The sequence below is a fragment of the Lissotriton vulgaris genome, chromosome 1_1 (genome assembly GCF_964263255.1).
Source record: "Lissotriton vulgaris chromosome 1_1, aLisVul1.2, whole genome shotgun sequence".
Lineage (NCBI taxonomy): Eukaryota > Metazoa > Chordata > Amphibia > Caudata > Salamandridae > Lissotriton > Lissotriton vulgaris.
In genome coordinates, this window is record NC_141685.1 from 778773384 (window position 1) to 778795677 (window position 22294).

The window sequence follows — 22294 nt, forward strand, 5'->3', positions numbered from 1 at the left end:
GCCCACAACCTGCTCCGCAGCCTTGGCCTACCGATGCAGCACCATCGACTCCCGTTCGTCAGTCGATAACAGCGCTTCAGCAACGACGACTCGGCTGCTTGCACCGTGGCCTGCCATCACCGTGACGAGCACTGCCTTCACCTCGCACCGTGACCCTGGTCTCACCGATGACGCCATCTGACGCCACCACCGAGTTGCTGCTCGCACCGCGACCTGGGGCACCGCACACCATACTTCGTTCCGCAGCACCCGACACCTGCCGATGCCAGCGCTCCTGATGCCAACAGAAAGGAGCTCAAACTGCAAATGGGGTGACTTCAAGGGCCTCGGCACCCTGCATCTCTAACAGGGACTGTTTGCAGGTCTTCCCGACACTGTAGCTGATCCGCAACGCCGCGACCAGCCTGAACTGTTTGGATTTGTTTGCTCACAACACCGTGATAGCCCTGAACGGAGCTCCGACATCAAGGAACTATTTTTAAAGCATATTTTGATAAGTGAAGATTTTGAAGACCCGTATTGTGGATTTTTATCGTTTTTGGTCTTGTCTTAAATATATAATAATATTGATATTTTTCTAAAGTTGTGTGATGTCCTTTTGTACTGCTTACACTGTATTACTGTTGGTTATGTGCAAATGATTTACACACTGCCTCTAAGATAATCCTGACTGCTCGTGCCAAGCTACCAAAGGGGTGAGCAGGGGTTATTTTAGGAGTGTAACTCCCTTATCCTGACTAGAGTGGTGGTTTCTGCCTGGCTTTGGCACATGCCGTAGCCTGCCAAAAATCCAATTTCCAACACTATTAAACTAGGTAGAAGGGGGTCCTTCAATGGGAAACCTAAATGTAGGAAATTACGGAGAGGCTTGGCATGGTAGGGAAGATGCTTTTGATAAAGTTGTCAACTAGAAGGACGACTAATATATAAAAATCCAGGATCACTCCATAGTGAAACCAGTAAAAAAAATATCTTGTTTCTCATTTTCTACATAACACAAACAGACAAAGAAAACATCAATTTTCAACACATCATTTCAGGTCGCTTGCTCCCACTAGAAAGGAAGGTTTATTAAAAATGTTGGTATTGTTTACCTTGCCTATTACAAATGTATTTGTTGCCTCACTACACACTTTTCATTAGGTACTTATCTGTAGGTTCATTATTTCCTTTTAAAGTGCAAGGCCTCTTCTTCTTTTATCATTATTGCTAGCAAGGCTCATTGCCCTTTATTTCTATCTCTTCTTCACAGTTAACCATATATGTCCCTTGGGTATATGAAGAATAGTCACTAGGCCAGGGTGGAGTTCGCAGAGTTTTACTACGTGGAACTCAGCGAAGTGACAAAAAAACTCTGCTGCGCACCGTGGAGGTGCGCAATTGGCGGAGTATGTAGCTTGTGCTGTTCTCACTGATTTCATGCGCTGTGACTGAGTCCGCACTGTAAAATCAGCACAAACGGCATTCCGCGTCTCGCGTAGGGCATTGCTGCTTTCAGCCGCTCTAGTAGATATTCTACTTAAGTGGCAGCTTCCTCAACACGAAAAGCAGATTTCTCAACGCGAGCGGTTGCGGCCAGCCTTAGCCACCCGCATTGAGGAATCTCACAGAGAGGAGGTCCAGCGTGATTTTAATCTTGTGAGCACTCGCCAATCTGGCGAGCCACCATAGAGAAAAAAGTCAGCTCTGTGTAGGTTTGCGGAACTCCGCATGGATCGCAAAGTAGGCAATTCTTCGGCCAGCCCTGAAAATCACCTGGCACAGTGAATACTATGGATCATATAAGCCTGGACCTACTCTGTCATGTCTTTCACCTAGACCTCTACCCCGTGCACTCTAAGATTCATCCAGTGGACTTCAATTCAATGTTTTGCCAAGACTGATCCCATAAGCGCACATCTATATCGCAACTTATCTTTTCTGGGTTTTGGGACAAGAGGCATTGTTTTATAGTGACCTCCAGGATAGTGTTCATTGCTGTAAACAGCCGTTCTACCACCATTTCCCTATATTCCACCACCATGCTATTGGACCATATCAGGTGAAGGAGGATTCACCTTCCAACATCTCAGATATGCAGATGATTCTCCAGGTGAATACTCTTAATGTTATTCAGGGTCAAGTATGTACGGTGTAGGAAATTGCAGTTCATCAATTTTTCTTAGCCTGCTGTTAAGTTACTTCCTATTTTTTTAATGTTCATTGTTCCTGAATGCTCTCCTCCCACAGTTGTCTTACCCGCACAGGTTGCCAGTTTCTCTCTGCCTTCAAAGCCGTAAATAATTGAGAGACCCTGTATGACTCTCTCCTGAGTGTAAAGTTACTTCAAGTGTTGGTGACGACTCCGACACATTCGGGAATTCTGTCCTGATCTCCCTCACTAATCTGGACAATTTTGCAAACTGCAAAAAATGTCCTCATCGCCCCCCAAAGGCTTCCTGGCTTTTCTTAAATGTAATGAAGATTTCTCCAGGATACATGTCACCCAGTGTGCCCCAGCTTCATCCTCATTCTGTCACAACCATGTTGCAACTAATATCTTGGAATTGTTGCAAGGACCAACATACCAGGGTTTAAGTGAATCTGGGTCATTTCAGATCTCTCTTCACCGCCACCTCCTAGGCTCATTCTGTCTGCTGCACTATATATGGATCACCAGTCAAGTTTCTTACTTCAGTTGATGTTATCGTGGGTGGACGAAGTTCCTTAAGTCAGATCATCATTGAATGGCAATTTTTCATGTTCTACCTGTGAGGACCTCAGTTTTGGAAGACTAGAGTTTCACGTGGTTGGTTAGCATCCATGGGTCCAGTGATCAAATGCAGTCGTCTCTCCTGAAGCACTTTAAGTCCAGTTGGTTTTCTAGCTTTAGGATGATCTAGGTATTATCTGTGCGGGTTTTACCATGTTAAATTGAAGTACCTGATAAGGATGGTAATGGAGTGAAGTAATTATTAAAGATAATTACCTTGCAGCACGCCAGAGTTAATATAGAATGGAGACAGTGAATATTGTGGGAGCATGATGGTGCTTTTTCTGCCAAAAAGGTAAGAGAAGATTCAGTTTAAAATGATTAATTCCAAGATAAAATCTTCTAACCTCTGTATTTGGGTGAAGTGGTGGACAATCCCAGGTGTAGTATGTGGCAACTCCATTCCTGTTAGCTATGGTATCCTGGATGGAAATTAGGGAGAGTAATGTTCCTCTTCCAGGATGGATGCAGTTTGACAATTAGTGAGAAGGTTGTTTTCTTACAGGAATTTGGAGACTTAATTTAAAGCAGCTCTTTCTATTAGTGTGCAAAGGAATTTCCTATTGGTCAATATCATTTGAATCAAATGTATTCTTCTGCATGATTGGCTTGGTGTTAGAGATATTTAGGTACTTTGGAATGATGTCTTGGTTTATGGATTGCGGGTGATGCTTCTTGCGTAGATAGAGGTGTTAGTGGAGAGTTGGTTATATCTGAAAACCCAAGATGGACAAGCATCTAATAGGGAGCCAGCTGGGAGGCTCGTCTTTGGCAGGTTCTTAAACCGGATGCAGAAGAGTTGTTTCCACAATGTGTGCCTGCCACCACAGATTCTCCTGTATGGTTTGTGGCTAGAGGCTTCTGGGTGATTTACATCTGAAGTAATATGTCAGTGTATTGGTTTTCATGACAAGTTGGTATGCAGGGAGATCACACATGATTTGGAGGTAGTGTGATCTTTATAATGGTGTAAGTCATGATGTGAACTCCTGAGTTAAGCTTGCAAAGTTACTTCTGGGTGAATTCTGCTTTGGAACTCCAATGGGAGTCATGGTCCTTCTGCCTTTTTTATAGGCTAATTATACATCCTTGTGTGATACTAGAAGGGGAGCTTGTCAGCGCAGTCATTTCACTTCCTTCAATCGCTATTTCAAGGTTCTGTTTTCTGTCTTCAACGTCTTTACTTTTGTGTTGAGCCACATTGTCTTTGTCTTTGCCTTCAAGAAAGGAGACCGTAGCAGCCCTGCCTGCTATAGACCAATATCACTAATAAACTCCGTGGCAAAAGTTGTTGGAGGAGTCATTTTAAACAGATTGGTCAGATGGTCAGAGGAAAATAATATAATATCTCCAATCCAGTATGGTTTCAGGCCTGGACATTCCACTATTTCTCAATGTCTAAATTTGTACCTTATCATTGGGAAGTACACTAAGGCTCGAAGAGGAACGATTCACATGGCGTTCATGGACCTCTCCTCGGCTTTCGATTGCGTGAGTCGGGAGAAGCTCTGGGGCGCCATGGAAAAAATGGGCGTGGATAAAAACCTAGTTAATTTCTTAGAAGATATGCACTCTGATACTAAAGCAAATGTCAGATACACCCAGGACCTAAAAGTGACCAAAGATTTTGGAGTGTATCGGGGCGTCCGACAAGGGTGCATTTTGGCCCCGTTCCTTTTTAACCTCTACATTAATGATTTGGAAGAGCACCTTTTAAGCACTAACACAGACTATCCGTATATTGGTCGAAAAGGACTGCCGGTCCTACTATATGCGGACGACGCAGTCCTTTTATCTAGAACGGCCAACGGACTTCAAATCCTATTAGATTCCTTCTACTTCTTCATGAAGACAAGAGATTTAAGTATTAACAATACCAAATCCTACATAATGAAGGTTGGTCAAGGCTTTAAAAAATCAAATCGCTTAAACGTAGCTGGAGTAGAAATCCCTGTAATTCACACATTCTCCTACCTTGGGGTCCTCTTTGATAGTCAACTAAACTGGGGACCCGTGATCCAAAAAAAGAAGGGAGATGTTACTAGGGTTAACGCGGCCATATTGGATTTCTCCAGAAAAATGGGAAATAGTCCAGTTGCCGCTCTACTCCAACTATACAAGGCCAAAAGTGTTACCACAGCATGTTATGGCAGTGAAATATGGGGATATGCTCCCCTGGATGCATTACAGATAGTAGAAAATAATTTTTTAAAACAGATTTTAAGGGTTCCCAGGGGTACAGCAAATTTTTCTGTGCATGAAGAATTGGGGGTTCCGTACGTATGTGACAAAATTGCAGCGAATCCCTTGTTATGCTGGATGAATTGTTGGTTAAATGATAATATCCCACTTACCAAGCTTATTCTAAGAGAAGCACTTACATAGGATAACAGGAAGGAGGTTCCCTGGTTAAAGTACTTATATAAGTGCTTTACTGATCTAGGTCGATCTGAACTTTTCTTATTTCCGGAATCCATTACCAAAATGGATCTTATCACGGTCAAGAATGCTTTTATTGACTCTAGACAACAGGAAAGGGAATCATGTGAACTAAAAAAAGAAAGTGTACGTAATCATATATTAATTAAAAGCACTTTGCTCATGGAACCCTACCTGACATGACAAATGTCTAGTTATGACCGTTTCTTACTGACAAGGTTCAGGTTCAACCTGTTTAATTTTTTGTTGGCTGTTCCTAGGGGATCTCATCGAGGTCAAGTGTTGCCGGCTTGCGGCTGCGACGATAAGTCTCCGTAAGACCTGGCACACTTCCTGTTCTTTTGTCCTTTTTATATCATACCAAGGAAGCTATATTTGAAACCCTGTTTGAAAAAATTGAACTTTGTACAATTTCGTCCTGCACAACATTTTCTCCAGCTGTTAAATTGTGAATACACTTTGTTTATACGTAGTTTTTTAAAATTGGCAGTTAAATTCAGAAACAGCATGGAAGGATAATAACACTGATATATGAATTGTTATTTATATTTTTCGTTAAAGGAATTCTATTTTTAATTGCTTTTTAATGTCTGATGTAGTCTAGTGCTCTTACTCCTGTGATTTTAATTACAATTGAACTCTCTCCTTTTAATGAATATGTGTTCTATTAATTGTAATGTAAATACTTTTATGGTTGTCAAATCGAACAACTGAATAAAGTTTATTGACTTGACTTGACTTTGGTCTGTGGTTTAGGTGAAAGGAGGTCTTGATTAGTATAAATATATTGGAGTCCCTGAAATGCTTTTTCTTCTTTTATACATTTGGAATAACAAGGATGTGATGAGGCGAGAGTTAAGTGTGATTAAGCTGATCTTATTCTAAAGTATGTAGAAGGTATACTGCTGCCTCAAAATGCTAAGGGCGGGGTAAAGGGAAAGGAAAAGGAGAATACAAGCCAGAGAGAATGAACCCAAGACATGATTATCTCCCTGGGCAGGGCAAAAATGCTTTCCATGCTTCTATTTATACACATCAAGCCAAAAGGAAGGGAGAAGAAAAAAAGTTACCTTCCTTTTTTTCAAGAGCACTTATCTATAAGAGCTCCAAGAAGAACTAGTCAAACGATCACAAGCACTCTCAGCCCTCCACAAATGTAAAGATCTACAACACCACTTTGAATAATCATGTAAGATGCTACGCTCCTCTGAAAAGCTGTGCTCCCAAGCCATAAGCTCCCTGGTAAACACAAGAACCTACGGAAAACAAGAATGTTCTATGAAGACAGGAGATTAAATGAAGATTGAAATACCTAGAGGATCTTAACCTTGTGAAAGAATTCTGCTCCAGCCAGCCTAACCACAGCTAAAGCCACTGACTACAAGACCATAATCAGTAGTGCAGTTAACAGAAGGAAAGCTGTCTTTAGGGTAATCAAACAGTGGACAATTGACAGCCCATCCTAGAACCTACTATCTCACCACCAGCCAACAGAGCCATGGTTATCAATCCTTTCTTCATGCAGAAAATCAACAAAATCACATCTAGCTTCACAGGTCCACCATCATCATCAACTCGATCACCTATACTCAGTTGTCAGGTCACTAATGGATCAAACACTATCTCCCAAACCTCCTACAACAATAATGTGCTGCTTTCCTCCGTCATCAAGTGTCTGCAAGGAAAAGCCCTCACCCCCTTCTCCGCATTGTCAATGCCTTGCTCACCCAGGGGACCTTTCCAAGAGCCTGAAGACTGCTCATATCCTCCCCTTGCCAATACAGCCCAAACCAGATCCAACTGAACATGGCAGCTTCTGTTCCATAGCCCACATCCCATTTGTTAGAAAAATTGAGAAGGCAGTTGCCATCCAGCAGCAGAGGGAAGATCAGCAAGAATAATATACTTCAAGACAGGACAGGATTTGGTGTTGATATATATATATATATATATATATATATATATATATATATATATATATATATATATATATATATATATATATATATATATATATATATATATATATATATATATATATATATATATATATATATATATATATATATATATAACTGGAACTTCATCCATATACCATCCACTGGACACAAAAGACGATATATATATATATATATATATATATATATATATATATATATATATATATATATATATATATATATAGAGCGAGAGAGAGAGAGAGAGAGAGATATGTTATATATATATATATATATATATATATAGAGAGAGAGAGAGAGTGAGAGAGAGAGAGAGAGAGATATAGATAAATAGATAGGTAGATAGATAGATAGATATAGATGTCATCAGTGATGTCACTGACCATGTCATGAATGATGTAATATGTGGCGTCATCAGCAGTGCATTGCGAGGGCACGAGTTATAGTTAGCTGAACTACCTATAACAGGGGAATTTCTATGGTTTTGTACGAGAGAAATGTCCAACTAATTATAACATGTCTGAAACCTATGTTTTTTTTAGTTAATTTCTAAGGTTTTTTAAATGTTAATTTCTAACTATAACATGCCTCAAACCTATGTTTTTTTCAGGGAATTCCTTAGGTTTTAAAAATGCTAATTTCTAACTATAACATGCCTCAAACCTATGTTTTTTTCAGTACATTTCAAAGGTTTTTTAAATGCTAATTTCTATCTATAACGTGCCTGAAAGCTATTTTTTTTTCAGTGAATTTTAATGTTTTTTAACGCTAACTTCTAATTATAATGTTCATTTAACCTATAGCTTTTTCTGACACCCAAGAAGGACACTGTCAGCCCTCTCAAGACCTCCCCCCCGTTCCACCCCTCTCCCTACTACCACCAAGGCAGTGCAGAACAGGACAGCAAACCCTCCAAAAACGGCATGGTCCCTCAGCCATATAATAGCTCAATGTTTTTTCAGTCAATTTGAATTTTTTTTAATACTAATTTCTAACTAAATGTTGCTGAGACGTATTCTTTTGTGAATTTCAAAGGTTATTTAAATACTAATTTCTAAGTATAAAGTTAAAAAAACTATGTTTTTCTCAGTAATTATTTTTTTTAAATATATTTTGTAACGAACATCCTAAAAATATTTTTTGTAATTTTTTTATTTATTATTTAAACTATATAATGTTTTCTTGTTTTTAAAATATTAAACAACTACATACAGTATGAAAGGGAGCCCAGCCCACTGCCACATTTCAAGACCAACACATGTCATAAACCTACTGATTAAGCAGCTCCAACACCCAAGAATGCCACAACACCCATCACCACCCCCAGGACCCACCTGCGTCTACCACCGAGGCAGAGCAGAACAAGACAGTGAACTTTCCGAAAACAGCATGGCCCCTCAGCTGCACAATAGCTCAATATTGGGACAGGTGTGAACAAACTATATGTGAAGGAAGCAATTCACCCATGAATAACATTGCACACAATGCAAAGTGTAGCAGTGATGTACTGGACACATCTCAGTATGCACAACACACATCTCTCCATGTGCACAAATACTACTGGTGCTTGTAGTGTTGTGGACAATGGACCGAACCATGTTACGTCAAACACTAAGGAAGATCTCAGTCATGTGGCTGTGTCGTCCCCCCCTGTAAGCATAAACGTAACCGGAGTGGGCTGGTCCGACGTACTCCACTTCAGCGTAAGAGTGTGAATAAATAGGCCGGACCTCTGGGCGTGGTTCACTTGTGGGAAAGCCAAAGCGTCTGCCAGGGTGGTGTCCCTCACCCTGCCATGAGGCTGCCGTCGTGTTCGCCAGCCTCCTCAGCCGATCTCTGGCTTCCGCCACACAGGCACCCAGCGGCACAGCACCGAAAACTTATGTCTGTACAAACTACTGCCTTCGATATAGACTGCGGACAGCAAGGCTCACAATTCACATTGAGTCGCGATTGCAGATGACGCAGTCCAGTAGGCAACAGACATTGCTCAAGTCAACACATGGCTGTGGGCCCTTCCTCACCACTGCTTCCGGCCTACACTGCAGTGAGTAGGGCTCACAATTCAGATCGAGTCACAATTCAAGATGAAGCTAACCCTGTACAACACAATCTGATCCCACATGTGTAACTGTGTCCTGAGTCCTGAATAGCAGTGACCCCAAGTCCGTGACAGCGACCACAGCACCACACTCCCTTCAATGAGCGAGGCATATTTCCATATGAGAGACCGGCGACACATGATGCCACTAACCCTGTACAACACAAGCCAATCCCATATGTGTAACTGTGTCCTGAGTCCTGAATGGCAGTGACCCCAAGTCCATGACCCGCAACCAGTACCAGACACCCTTCGATCAGTAAGGCATATTTCCATATGAAAGACCGGCGACACATGATGCCACTAACCCTGTACAACACAAGCCAATCCCTCATGTGTAACTGTGTCCTGAGTCCTGAATGGCAGTGACCCCAAGTCCATGGCAGCAACCAGCACCAGACACCCTTCGATCAGTAAGGCATATTTCCATATGCAAGACCGGCAACACGTGATGTCACTAGCCCTGTACAACACAAGCCGATCCCACATGAGTAACTGTGTCCTGAGTCCAGAATGGCAGTGACCTGAAGTCCGTGGCAGCGACCACAGCACCAGACTCCCTTCAGTTTTCTTTGTTGTTGTTTTCTTTAAATAAAATGTTTTATATGTAAATCTATACATGAGTAAGATACTTGTTTGTCCAACCGCACAGAGACACCATGGTGTTACATTTTGGGGCAGTTATCGCTGGAATACTGGTGATGTCTGCAGTTTGCACCAGCTTCTGAATAGTGTGTTTAATTTTAGTTCAACTTTAGTTGCATTAAAGTGCTGATAATGAGATGCAGAGTAGGCGTTCCCGTGCAAAAAGACACGACGTGCACCTTTACGATTTATTCTAAATATTAAAATCATGTATTGAACTGCACTGTGATAGTGGGTGCATTTACAGTGTACACACAAAATCAAAGAAGAAATCTCATTGTATTTATATTTATTACGAATAGTGACTCAGGTGCTGGATCTTGACGGGATACACTGCCCAGTTAGTTTATTTTTCTGCCACGTGGCTGCATTGAAGCAGAATTCAAAAGACAAAACATAGCTCCGAGTGCAGCCCCTCCAGAACACACATCATCGCAGGATATGTGCACGCTCAGTGCCAAAGGTTCTACTAACTCAGTGCACCATAAGTCATCGCCACGTGGCCTTATTAACACAGAATTCAATACACAAAAGACATTGCTTCGAGTGCGGCCCCCCCTGGACCACGCATCATCGCAGGGTACGTACACGCTGAGCGCCAAAGGTACTATTAACTCAGCGCACCATAAGTAATCGCAAGGAAGAGTGAAAAGTTTTATGTCAGCAGTGAAGCATACTATCACTCGAAAATCACCCAAAAATACTTATAATACAAAATAAACAGAACAATCGAAGTACATTAAGGTTTACAATGCGCGTGATTTAGAAGATGTGGCATGCAAATATGGACATACAATATGTTGCAGATAACTGATTTGCTGTTTCTCTCTATGTCACGTCATATATTACCAAGTCTAAGAAGACAGAATTGAAAGAAATGTGGGAAAAAATTTCACAGGAGAAGACACTTCGCAAAAAATAGTACAGCTTCAGCTTAAAGATGCTTTCACATCGAGAAATTAGATCCTACAAATGTTTGCGTCGATAGACATCTGCAAGTTTATATTTAAAGTCAAGAGGAATTATCTGAATAAGTCTAGGTCTTGCTGCAGCACGAAATGGAGTTTTAATATAAATGATGTAAAACAACTCTGTGATGCTATAGAGTTACGTTTCTTTGGTTGTATAGAGAAGTGTACAGAAAACAACAGTTTGATAAGTGTAGGTGTTGATGAAGAGATTATAGATAACAGTGTTGTAAAGTTTCAACAAGAAATAACAAAATTTAAAGTCATTTCTGGTGAAAATCCCAGCTAAGTATAACGTCCCTCAAATCTAAACAATATCCTTTTAGTATCCTTACTTCAAGAACTTGTTTTATATCACATGGTGCCACTGAACCAGAACTACCCAGGCCAGTGGGGCCACCAACCTATGCACGTCGCTGTGGGCCCTTGCTCAACGCTACCTCTGGTCTACCCTGCAGTCAGCAGGGCTCACAATTTAGATACAATCCAGATTAGAGATGCCGCAGTCCAGTAGGCAAGAGACATTGCCCCCAGTGCGGCTCGTCCACACCAAACATCATCACAGGCTCATGCAGACTCAATGGTTCTGGTGCCACTAACTGTGCACCTCAACTCAACGCCATGTGGCTATGGGCCCCTGCTGACCACTACCTCTGCCGTACACTGCGGTCCTCAGGGCTCACAATTAAAAGTATGGGCCCTATTAGGATGGCATCCGTCCGCCACCCCAGAGGAGGAGGGACCGTCCGCAGGGGCAGCGGCGGTCCCTTTGAACAAATTAGGATGTGACCGCCACCCTGGTGGTCACATCCTATATGTTTAACATTGCGGCGGGTGCTGCTTGAAGCAGCAACCGCCACAATGTTAAAAATGCAATCAGTGCATTTGCATGCACAAAGCGGCAGGCACTGCGCGGTGCCTGCCACTTTGTGCATGCAAATGCAGGGGGGTACCATAGGTACCCCTCATGTGCACCCCCACCCCCGTTCACCCGGGGGGCCCGCAATGGGCCCCCAAAGAAAAGTCCGTATGCCTTTTCGTGGCGGCATTGCCGCCACGGAAAGGCATTACAAAATTCAAATCGTAATATGGCTGGCGGTGTCTGATAAACACTGCCAGCCATGTTAGAGCTTTTCCGCCGCGGTCGGAAGGCGACCGCAGCGGAAAAGCGGCGGACGTAAAAATGACCCCCCAGCCATCCTAATCTGGCTGGGGGTCATTTGTGTGTCCGCCGCGGTGAATCCGCATACTCCGGGCCGGCGGTGGCTTCCGCCGGCCCGGAGTATGCGGATTCACCGCAATAATAATGAGGCCTTAAGTCTTGATTCTTTAATTACAGAGTTGAGTAGGCAAGTAACTATCACAGGCCTAAAACCATATATAATATTTTTTTAGTATCCTTGCTTCAAGAACTTTTTATATCAGTTATAGCTTTAGTACAATCACCAAATTCATCTTCAAGTGCAAACGAACAGTCAACACAAGTCTACACTGCGGGCAGCAGAGCTCGCAATTTGAATTCTGGACACGTGCTGCCACTAACCCTCTTCAACACAAGCCGATTCCACATGTGTAACTGTATCCTGAGTCCTTGATGGCAGTGACCCCAAGTTTGTGGCAGCAACCACAGCACCAGACTCCCTTCGATCAGTGAGGCATATTTCCATATGCTAGACCAGCGACACGTGATGCCACTAACCCTGAACAACACAAGCCAATCTCACATGTTTAACTGTGTCTTGTGTCCCGAATAGCAGTGACCCCATGCCCGTGGCAGTGACCACAGCACCACACTCCCTTCATTCAGTGAGGCATCTTTCCATATGCAAGACCGGCGACACGCGATGCCACTAACCCTGTACAACACAAGCCGATCCCACATGTGTAACTGTGTAAATCTGTACATGAGTAAGATACTTGTTTGTCCAACCGCACAGATACCATGGTGTTAAATTTTGGGGGAGTTATCATGGGAATACTGGTGATGTCTGTAATTTGCACCAGCTTCTGAATAGTGTGTTTAATTTTAGCTCAATTTAGTTGCATTCAAGTGCTGATAATGAGATGCAGAGAAAGTGTTCCCGTATAAAAAGACATGACGTGCACCTTTACGATTTATTCTAAATACTAAAATCCTGTATTAAATTGCACTGTGGTAGTGGATGCATTTACAGTGTACACACAAAATCAATAAAGAAATCTCATTGTATTTACATTGATTACGAATAGTGACTCAGGTGCTGGATCTTGACGGGATACACTGCCCAGTTACTTTATTTTTCTGTACACGAAAAAACCACATCACAACTTTCACAACGAAAGGCAAAAACTGCGATGCGAAACAAATTCCGGCGATAAGCCGCGTTAGCACAAGGGATTTTACACCTGCTTTCTGCTGGTGTTAAGCAGGATGACTACCTCCAACATGAAAGGGAACACAGCCAAGAGCCACACCGGAACACCCACAGGTGCCATAGAGTCAATGAGCATGATACACGGATACTCATGAGGGCCACAACACTGATCGCAACAACCCCAGGACTGCCAACATCCCCAGAACCCGCATCTGAGCAAGTGTGTCCGTGTGGTCATTGTGTTAGCACGATGGGCACAGGCCCTCCAACATCACAGTGTGCTGTCATCAGCAGACGTTACCATGTCACCTCAGCGTTGGCAGTGAGCCTGGACACGTAGCTACGCACGGATTCTCCTGCATGCAGAAGCGACATGTGCTGGTCCGGCGTACACAGGTCAGCTCACGGATGTGCCTATCCGGCAAGGGGAACGAGGTGTCTCGGACATGTCCGTGTGCAGGAAGTGTGGTAAGTGTGTCTCTGTGTTCTGGTGTAGCCGCCACAAGGGCCGCAGCAGTCGATGTTGTAAAGTGGTATGCACCAACTCAAAACGGCAGCGTCACAGTGTGGATGGAATGCCACAGGACATGCACAAATAAATAGGCATTACAATGGTGTGCCGTAGGAGTGCGAGGGATACAACAGCGCACCGCACAAAAGTGTGGTGGCTCGTAGGAGGAAGAAGCAGCTGTTTAGCAACATTACACACAGTGAACCCGCCCATGTGCCACATGCTGGGCATCTCAACCATGATGATCAGGGTCGCAGACATTCCACAACACCCACGACCGGCCTTTATACACATCCTGTATAATTGCAGCTAAGAAGTTACTGCAGGGATGAACGGTTCTTTGTCTGAGCTATCCTGAGAGCATTTGTATCCTGTGTTCGATTGTGTGAATGTTTGTGTTTGGACAACATTTTATTGGATGTTGGTGTACTTTGATTCCTATGTGTGTGTGCTGCATTGTGTGTGAGATGTCCCTTCATGGGAGGCTTTGTTCACCCTTCTCCCTTTTAGGCAGTGTGGTTTACACTTCTTTGCTTTTTCAGTGGTGTGATGTTGGCGGGTTCTGTGACTTGTGCTCCTTGTTGGTGTGTTTCATTTTGGCCATGGTTTGTCTGTAGTTGTGCTGTACTTAATTGTGCATGTGTGCCACTGTGCCCATCTCCACCCATTCCCCCACTCCCTGCTTGTTCCTCTTCCTGGTGCTGTTGTGTCTGTGTAATTTTATTCCTCCACACATAAATACATGTAAAGAACAAATTAGAATAGTTCCTTGATTCTTTTAGATTGCACAACTTTTCTCTATTATTATTTTTTTTAATTTTCCATATAAACCCTTTTTTAATGTTCAAGGACACATAGAAGTCAGAAGTGCAACGTATTCGATCAACACACTTTCTAGAACATTCTACAGCACATATAGATTCAAAGTTCATCGATTTTTTTTTAAACCTAATGATATTTTTTTGCAACATTTTCTCGATTTTTAATGGCACTTGCAGGTTAAAAGCTCACAATTGTTTTAAGTTCAAACAGTACCTTCCAAATGCAAGTCGCAGGTGTGGTTGAGTTGATTACATTTTATCCTATGATATGTACTCTACGTTAAAACTGCTTTTTATTAACCAATCACAAAGATGCTTTTCCACAAAACGAATGTGCACCCTACTTTTAAAAAACAATGTTTTTCATCTCCCGATCAGTTATCGTTTTGTATGGGGGAAAAAAGAAGTTCCCCATCTTTAAACATAATTCTTATGCTACAAAAGGACTGCATGAGATAAAGACATATATCCATACCTCCCAGCCATACCTTCAAAATGCTAGTGTGGATCGTTGGACATAGCTATGTTTTCTGGTGCAAAACGTACGCAGAGACATATTGACTTAGAACTAGCTTTACAAAATCTGGACATTAAATGGTTTGGACAGAGAAGATTGAAGTGGCACCAATTGTTGCCTTTGGTTAAAACCTGTTTGCATCTCCAATACCCTGACCTCGTAATTGTGCACTGTAGTGGAAACGACCTAGGCACATTGACTAGGGTAGGTTTGGAAATGCTAATGAAGGACACCTTTAGACAATTGATGTTGCTTTTGCCTCAAACTGTCTTTGTATATTCCAATATATGTTAAAGACAGAAGTGGAAATGGTCAAACTAATTTTGTCCTCAGATTGAAAAGTCGAGGAAGAATGTCAACAAAGTTTTGTCTGCAAACCTCAGACACCATAGAATAGGGTCAATCTACAACAACATACATTTTGATATGGCTGATATCTACAGAAGTGATGGAGTACACTTCACAGATCAGGGAAATCAAGTTTTTCGGAATAACCTGAACCTGTGCATCCGCACTTAAATGTAGCTCCAAATAATAAACACAAGGGCTCTTTTTAGAACCGCCTTATATTCCCAATATCGGTTCGCAGAGTGACAGCTGTGATCCAGCTAGCACAGGGAGACCTGTGGGCTGTCAAGCAGGCTTGCAGAGGAGAGCTGCGGCCCGTCGTCTCGGCTCGCACAGTGTGAGCTACTGGCCGTCGGCTCGCAAACGCACACCAACGAGCTGGCTTGCAGAGGGAGAACTCGGGTCTAACTCGCAAAGGGACACCAACATGGCCCTGCTAGAAGAGACACATCTATCACCAAACAGACTGACTCGCACATGTACAGCTAGGGACACCACGGCTCGCAGACGCACATCTGCAAGCCGATGGACTGGTACTGTTTTATGCTATAGGGTAGTACAGTAGTGTTTGTGTACTGTAGAGGGTTCATGCTGGATGTTGCGTATTAGAATTTTTAGGTACTGCAGTGGTGTTTGGGTAGTGTAAGAATCATGCTAGAGGTAGTTTTCTAGAGTTTACAACAATGCAGTAATGTTTGGGTAATGTAAGGGGTCATGCTGGGAGTACTGTTTTAGGGTTTCATGGTAGTGCACTGGTGTTTGTGTAGTGTAGGGGGTCATGCTGGGAGTAGCTTTCAAGAGTTTACAGCAGTACAGTGGTATTTGGGTAGTGTAGGGGGTCATGCTGGGAGTAGTGTTTTAGGGTTTAAGGCAGTGCAGTGATGTTTGTGTAGTGTAGGGGGTCGTGCTGAGAGTAGATATTTTAAGATTTAGGGTACTGCAGTGGTGTTTAGGTAGTGTAGGGGGTACTGTTTTAGGGTTTACGACAATGCAATGGTGTTTGGGTAGTCTTTGGCTAGTGTAGGAGATCGTGCTCGGGTAGTGTTTTAGAGTTTATGACAGCCCCTCCTACACCATTCACCCCCAAACTTTTAATATAGGAGCTAATAAAAAAAAGAGAAACTTTTTGGATAATTTTGTAAAGATTTGTCAAACGACGCCAAAGTTACAAGTACATAGAAGACTTCAGGAGGGGGCAGCACAACCCCCCTCCCAACATGAGTAAAGCCCCGGGGCTGGGCAGACCCTCGCAACCTCTGCGAGCCCCTGCTATTATTTTTTAAGAAAAACCCCCGGAACCTAGCCAACCCAGCACCTCATTAAAATAAAATGTGAGAACCCGCGACCCCTGCGAAAATTTTTGCCAATTTTTTATTTAAAAAAATAAATAAATACATTTGGGACCCCCTGAGCAGGCCTAGTGGATCAGGGTTTTTCTACCCTGACCCCTTCTCTTGTTTTATACCTTTGTTTCTCCGTTTTCATAAGACTCACTTCTACAGAGTCACAAGATGGCTGCCAACACTTCCTGGTTTGGAGTGCTAGCAGCCAATCACAGTGAAGCTCATGCACGCGACTTAGGCTCTGCCCAGATATTAAAACTTTTATTTTTCTAATTTCTCAGCAACTACTGAACGGATTTACACCATTTAAAAAAAAAGATTGCTATCTGACTCAATCACTGCCTTCCTGCCAAATTTGGAGTAATTCCGTTCAGTAGTTTCAGCTGTAGCCTTGCGCAAAGTTTCCTATGGGAAAATTATTTTTTCACTCTTATTTTTTGAATATCTCAAAAACTACTGAACGGATTTACACCACTTAAAAACAGGTTGCTTTCTGAACCAAGCTCTAGCTTTCTGCGGAATTTGGGGTAATTCAGTTCAGCAGTTCGAGCTGTAGCTCATTGCAAAATTTCCTGTGGAAATTAAGATAGAGAAAAAGTGTTTTGGGACCCCCTTTTTTCTCAGCCCCCGCTTGACAAATCACCCCCAAACTTTCAAGATAGGAGTTGGCCTGGATAGATTGTTTGAGGGGAGAATTTCCGGAAGGTTCTTCAAACGACGCCAAAGTTATTAGCAAATCAAAAAATGCTTTTCCAAGGAAACTAGGTTCTAACTATAACTACCTACTGGCGCCCGTCAGTAGGTAATATATATATATTTATATATATATATATATATATATATATATATATATATATATATATTTTTTTTTTTTTTTTTGAAACAAAGGAGGCGGCACAATCAGGAATCGATTAAGGCCTTATTTATTACAAGACTTCACCCCACCAAAGCGTTTCGGCCTCACTCGGCCTTGCTCATATATATATATATATATATATATATATATATATATATATATTACCTACTGGCGGTCGCCAGTAGGTAGTTATAGTTAGGATTGGCTACCATAGGAGATTCTGAACATTCTATTGGGAATAACTTTGGCGCCGATTGAGGGATCTGCCTGTAATTTTCCTTAAAATGGTCTTGCTGCGCTTCTCCTTCCCTGAAAGTTTCGGGGGGATTCGTGAAGTGGGGGCTGAGAAAAAAGGGGGGTCCCAAAACGTGTTTTCTCCGTGTTAATTTCCATAGGACGGTCTGACAAGTCTACAGCCCGAACCGCTGAACGGAATTACGCCAAACTTGGCAAAATTGTAGGGACTAGTACGCAGATGTGCCTTTGCTATGTTTGGTGAAAATTGCTCCAGTGGTTTTTAAGAAAATTAAGTTCAAAAACACATATATATCTATAGGCGCGCTGCGGGCGCGCAGCGGTGCGTGTACCAGGGAGCGCACCCGGCGCGCTACGGGAGTGCGCGAGCGAAAGCTGATTGGCTGTCGGGTGTCTGTCAACATTAAACAGTCCGGAGAGTCCGCCATCTTGTGTCTCGGTAGAATCGAGATACAAGAGGTGAAAAAAGAAAGGGGTAAATAATTAAAAGGGGGCAGAGTAGACACCCCCTGACCCCCTAGGTTTTCTGAGGGGGGCCTACAAGGACCTTGAAGGGCTAAAAAACGTTTGTTTGTTTTTTAAATATTCGCGGGGTAAGCGCTGGCGGCGCTCCCCCGTACGCTCTCCGGTACGCGCACAGTGAGTGCACCACGGGGAAAAACAGTGTAAAAAAATAGAGTGAGAAAAAAATGTTGAGTGTTTACAGGAAAGTGATGCATTGCTGGAGTGTGTCACAAAAATGATGCAACTCCAGCAATGCATCCTTTCACATGGGGACAGGCCCATGTGAAAGGGCCTGCATCAGTCTTACGCCTGCTGTGATACAGGCGCAAGATTTGGACGCAACAGCATCATAAAAGTGACGTAGTGATATCTCTTAGATTTCACTGCGTCACCTCTACGACCCTTTCTTGCATCAATACACCCTTTTTGTATACATTACACTTGACGAAGGTATAATGTGGCGCAGGGGTTTACAAAGTGACGCATCTACCTAGATGCGTCACTTTGTAAATATGACTCAATAAGGTGCCGTTTTTACAGCACTAGTGCGTCACAAAAAGTGACGTACCGGTGGCGTAAAAGTAACGCATGGCCTCATAAATGAGGCCTTCAATCTTCTACTCATGCGTCATATTAAATATATGACGCATTATGTCGCAAGTACTTACAGATACGTCAGTATTTCAGACGTATCTGTAAGCGCAAAAGTGATGCATTGCTGGAGTGTGTCACAAAAATGATGCAACTCCAGCAATGCATCCTTTCACATGGGGCCAGGCCCATGTGAAAGAACCTGCATCAGTCTTACACCTGCTGTGATACAGGCGCAAGATTTGGACGCAACAGCATCATAAAAGTGACGCAGTGATATATCTTAGATTTCACTGCGTCACCTCTACGACCCTTTCTTGCGTCAATACACCCCTTTTGTATACATTACACCTGACGTAGGTATAATGTGGCGCAGGGGTTTACAAAGTGACGCATCTACCTAGATGCGTCACTTTGTAAATATGGCTCAATAAGGTGCATTTTTTACAGCACTGGTGCGTCACAAAAAGTGACGTACCGGTGGCGTAAAAGTGACGCATGGCCTCATAAATGAGGCCTTCAGTCTTCTACTCATGCGTCATATTAAATGTATGACGCATTATGTCGCAAGTACTTACAGATACATCAGTATTTCAGACGTATCTGTAAGCGCAAAAGTGATGCATTGCTGGAGTGTGTCACAAAAATGATGCAACTCCAGCAATGCATCGTTTCACATGGGGCCAGGCCCATGTGAAAGGGCCTGCATCAGTCTTACGCCTGCAGTGATACAGGCGCAAGATTTGGACGCAACAGCGTCATAAAAGTGACGCAGTGATATCTCTTAGATTTCACTGCGTCACCTCTACGACCCTTTCTTGCGTCAATACACCCCTTTTGTATACATTACACCTGACGTAGGTATAATGTGGCGCAGGGGTTTACAAAGTGACGCATCTACCTAGACGCGTCACTTTGTAAATATGACTCAATAAGGTGCATTTTTTACAGCACTAGTGCGTCACAAAAAGTGACGTACCGGTGGCTTAAAAGTGACGCATGGCCTCATAAATGAGGCCTTTAGTCTTCTACTCATGCGTCATATTAAATATATGACGCATTAAGTCGCAAGTACTTAAAGATACGTCAGTATTTCAGACGTATCTGTAAGCGCAAAAGTGATGCATTGCTGGAGTGTGTCACAAAAATGATGCAACTCCAGCAATGCATCCTTTCACATGGGGCCAGGCCCATGTCAAAGGGCCTGCATCAGTCTTATGCCTGCTGTGATACAGGCGCAAGATTTGGACGCAACAGCGTCATAAAAGTGACACAGTGATATCTCTTAGATTTCACTGCGTCACCTCTACGACCCTTTCTTGCGTCAATACACCCCTTTTGTATACATTACACCTGACGTAGGTATAATGTGGCGGTATAATGTGGAGCAGGGGTTTACAAAGTGACACATCTACCTAGATGCGTCACTTTGTAAATATGACTCAATAAGGTGCATTTTTTACAGCACTGGTGCGTCACAAAAAGTGACGTACCGGTGGCATAAAAGTGACGCATGGCCTCATAAATGAGGCCTTCAGTCTTCTACTCATGCGTCATATTAAATATATGACGCATTATGTCGCAAGTACTTACAGATACGTCAGTATTTCAGACGTATCTGTAAGCGCAAAAGTGATGCATTGCTGGAGTGTGTCACAAAAATGATGCAACTCCAGCAATGCATCCTTTCACATGGGGCCAGGCCCATGTGAAAGGGCCTGCATCAGTCTTCCGCCTGCTGTGATGCAGGCGCAAGATTTGGACGCAACAGCGTCATAAAAGTGACGCAGTGATATCTCTTAGATTTCACTGTGTCACCTCTACGACCCTTTCTTGCGTCAATACACCCCTTTTGTATACATTACACCTGACGTAGGTATAATGTGGCGCAGGGGTTTACAAACTGACGCATCTACCTAGATGCGTCACTTTGTAAATATGACTCAATAAGGTGCATTTTTTACAGCACTGGTGCGTCACAAAAAGTGACGTACCGGTGGCGTAAAAGTGACGCATGGCCTCATAAATGAGGCCTTCAGTCTTCTACTCATGCGTCATATTAAATATATGACACATTATGTCGCTAGTACTTACAGATACGTCAGTATTTCAGACGTATCTGTAAGCGCAAAAGTGATGCATTGCTGGAGTGTGTCACAAAAATGATGCAACTCCAGCAATGCATCCTTTCACATGGGGCCACGCCCATGTGAAAGGGCCTGCATCAGTCTTACGCCTGCTGTGATACAGGCGCAAGATTTGGACGCAACAGCGTCATAAAAGTGACGCAGTGATATCTCTTAGATTTCACTGCGTCACCTCTACGACCCTTTCTTGCGTCAATACACCCCTTTTGTATACATTCCACCTGACATAGGTATAATGTGGCGCAGGGGTTTACAAAGTGACGCATCTACCTAGATGCGTCACTTTGTAAATATGACTCAATAAGGTGCATTTTTTACAACACTGGTGCGTCACAAAAAGTGCTGTACCGGTGGCGTAAAAGTGACCCATGGCCTCATAAATGAGGCCTTCAGTCTTCTACTCATGCGTCATATTAAATATATGACGCATTATGTGGCAAGTACTTAAAGATACGTCAGTATTTCAGACGTATCTTTAAGCGCAAAAGTGATGCATTGCTGGAGTGTTTCACAAAAATGATGCAACTCCAGCAATGCATCTTTTCACATGGGGCCAGGCCCATGTGAAAGGGCCTGCATCAGTCTTATGCCTGCTGTGATACAGGCGCAAGATTTGGACGCAACAGCGTATTAAAAGTGACACAGTGATATCTCTTAGATTTCACTGCGTCACCTCTACGACCCTTTCTTGCGTCAATACACCCCTTTTGTATACATTACACCTGACGTAGGTATAATGTGGCGCAGGGGTTTACAAAGTGACGCATCTACCTAGATGCGTCACTTTGTAAATATGACTCAATAAGGTGCATTTTTTACAGCACTGGTGCGTCACAAAAAGTGATGTACCGGTGGCGTAAAAGTGACGCATGGCCTCATAAATGAGGCCTTCAGTCTTCTACTCATGCGTCATATTAAATATATGACGCATTATGTCGCAAGTACTTAAAGATACGTCAGTATTTCAGACGTATCTGTAAGCGCAAAAGTGATGCATTGCTGGAGTGTGTCACAAAAATGATGCAACTCCAGCAATGCATCCTTTCACATGGGTCCAGGCCCATGTGAAAGGGCCTGCATCAGTCTTATGCCTGCTGTGATACAGGCGCAAGATTTGGACGCAACAGCGTATTAAAAGTGACACAGTGATATCTCTTAGATTTCACTGCGTCACCTCTACGACC